The sequence below is a fragment of the Apteryx rowi genome, unplaced genomic scaffold (assembly GCF_003343035.1).
Source record: "Apteryx rowi isolate R43461 unplaced genomic scaffold, aptRow1 scaffold_268, whole genome shotgun sequence".
NCBI lineage: Eukaryota > Metazoa > Chordata > Aves > Apterygiformes > Apterygidae > Apteryx > Apteryx rowi.
Genome location: NW_020449063.1, coordinates 714,112 through 717,218, shown reverse-complemented (window position 1 = coordinate 717,218; position 3,107 = coordinate 714,112).

The following is a 3,107-nucleotide window of genomic DNA, read 5'->3' as shown; positions in this document are numbered from 1 at the left end:
GCCGCGGCGCCCCCTGCCGCCCGCCCGCGCCCCGGCGGCGCGCTCCCAAAGTTTATTCTGTTCAGCAAGCCGTGGCGTATAAAATTAACGACAGCCAATACAATTAGCTTATATGTTTCAACTGTAAAAGTCTACAACAAAATAAAGCTAGTTTTAGTGAAGCTAAGAAGCTCTGGTTTGGCTCCGTTCTCTTTGGCTGAACTAGGGTCCTTTTATCTAAAGCCCAGTGCACAAACATATAGCTTAATGTGACTAGTGTTCTTCCTTTTATTTCTTTCTCTATGGCAACCAATATGTTCTGCTCAGAAATGTTCCCCCATCAAGGAAACAAATGATCTTGAGGGAGCAGCTCTATACGGCATCTGTTCCAATGGAGCACACAGAGTTAACCCCAGTCAAAAGAGACGCTGGGCACGTCAACAAGAAGTGGAAAATGAGCGACTCTTCTCCCCCCAAATTGAAACCTATACCTCCCTAGTTTTACAAGCCATTTTATTGATTTTACTATCGACCGTTTTCAAAGAAGTAACTAATTCTAGGAAATTACAATGATCACGAGCTATCGTGTGTCCAAAAGAGCAGCAGCAGCAGAGGGAAAAAAAAATATGCAAATAACACAGCAAAATTAAAATAAATGAAAGTCATGTAATGGGATATTTAAGCCTCGGTAAAGTTTTCAGGAGCGGTATCTGGCCTACTAATTTCATCCTACATTATTTATCACATTATTTATCGCACTGACCCAAACGCTATAAAAGAGTTTCAGACCATTAGCCTATACCTCTCAGTTAGACGGAATTCAGAGAAAGTGAACCCAGAGACAAGAAAGACTATCAGGAAAGAGAAACAAAGTGAAATCTGGTCTGTAATCCTCAAGCCCCAACCTCCTTTGAGAATAAAATGAAGGGATGTCCTGGTTAGTTTTGATTGATTATACTCTTTCTGATGGACTTTCACTACAGAGCTCTAGATGTTGTGCTTAACCGTCTGTTCCCTAGTTACAGTATTAACCCTCTGCGTGCACCGCCGCTCCGCACCTTCCACTGGCTCCCCCCGCGCCGGTCCCTTCCCCACCGGCGGTGCCAGCAGGTGCCCGGGTCACCCCGGCGCGGCGCGGCCCCGGCCCCGGCCCCTCTCCGCCCGCTGCACCCGCCGTGCCCCCTCCCCGCCGGCCGGGCGTCCCTCCTGAAGAAGCGCTTGAACAGTCCGCAGCTCTGCCTCTGCCCTCCTTTAAAAATCTGTAATATTTTCGAGAGCTTTCCTTTTTCCTCTCCCACCGCCCCCCCCCCCGCCGCCACGAGTCCTAGTGTTACAATAATTAACAGTGCCCAGAAAAGTGAAGTAGTAACCAGAAAGACTTCCCAGCACTGAAGAATCGCTCTGCTGCCTTGAGCTTTGGAATGAATCCATGCTTTTTTATGTAATATTTCACTAAGGTGTTTTTTGTTGCTGGTGGGATTTTTTTTCCTTTTCCTTTCCCTTTTTTTAAGCTTGTTTCCTTCCAGACAGATGCCATGGGTTTCCCTGTCTTGTCCTAAGCTTTTGAAAACATATATTCAGAAGACTTTAAACAAAACAAAAGTAGATTAAAAAATGTAAAACACTTACCGATCATACTTCCAGGATTTAGAGATTTTTTTTTAATTTTTGATTTTAATAAGGTGACAGGGGGGAAAAATCATGTTCTCAACTCCAGCGAAACGATCCATGTTAAGATTTTCCTTTGCACTGACTCCACTAAGCCCCGCTCTCCACTAGTCTATTATTTTCACCAAAATATATGAAAATTTATGCAAATGAAAATCAGCACTAACTGTTCTCCCCTTGTTATACTTTGGATTTTTTTCCAGACAAAACAATCACACTCTGCAAGGGAGGGGGTGGGAAGAGTTGGGGAACTAAGTTTGTTTTTTTTTTTTTTAATAAAAGACATTACTTCAGCTCCGGCTTTATTTTTTGTTGTTGCTGTTATGAGGGTGTACATTTTTTTTATTTGGGGGGGATTTCTTCCCCCCCTTCTTTTTTTTTATTAAGAAAGTAGATCTGTTTGCAGAGGCGCTATCACGTTTCATCAGGCCACCTGAGACGGCTTTTGAAAGCGTGTACTGTGAAATTCATAGCAGTAATTTAGACAAAATCCTCACTGTATATTAATGAAAGACGGCCCCATGGCACCGTTCCTATCCTCCCCATTCAGTGTAAACAAAACCACGAGACTCACTCGATTTTTGAGCCTGATCCAAGCAAAATCGGCTGGAAAGGAAAACATGGGGTTCTGGCACTGACTATTCAAACGTCTGCACCTGGAGATCTCAGATTTATTCAATGAAATCTGTGTTAGATCTTTTATATATAAAAAAGAAACCTTTGGAGGACGCATGGGAACAAAATAAATCGTTATGTTTAGGGTTTAGTTACCGTTGCCCCTCAGATCTGTATACTTCGCATTAATGGTTTTTCTAAACCTACCTAAGATGGTATCTTTTTACCGTGCGAGCCAGAGCTGGACAGAGTCCTAAACAAACCCTGCCAGGCTGCAGGCAGCGCTCGGAGCCCGCCAGCGCTGCCCGCGGGCCCCGGCCACGCCGTCCGCGCCGCGTCCCTGGCCGAAGCGGCTCGCCCGCAGCGGCGGGCAGCGGGTCGGGCAGGCGGAGGCGGCCGCGGCGCTCCGCGTTTTAACGCGAGCATCGTGCCTTTCTCTCCTCGCGGGCACACGCACCGCCTGAGCGGCACATCACGGCAACGCGTGCGAGGCGGCGCGCGTGGACGGCGCGCCACGGACGCGATCATTAGCAGCGCCGTGTCCCCTGAATGTCCGAATTGTGTTATTTCGCTGGAAATCCCCGAGGAGTGTTCAATTTGCCCTTGTTTTTGTTGCCACTTTCTCTTTTTTCTTGGTTCACTGAGGTTGCCTGTGTGCAGCATTTCCGCTTGGTCGCATCTCTCCCTCTCTCTCCCTCGCCTTCCCCCGCCCCCCTTAACTCTTTCCGCTGGACGAGAAATAATAAAACGTTTCATGCGATGGGGCCGGCTTCCTGCGAGAGACCACAGCTCGTCGCAGGGCAAACACAGCTCCCGGCTCCCCTCCGCCTCCCCCGCCGACGGGG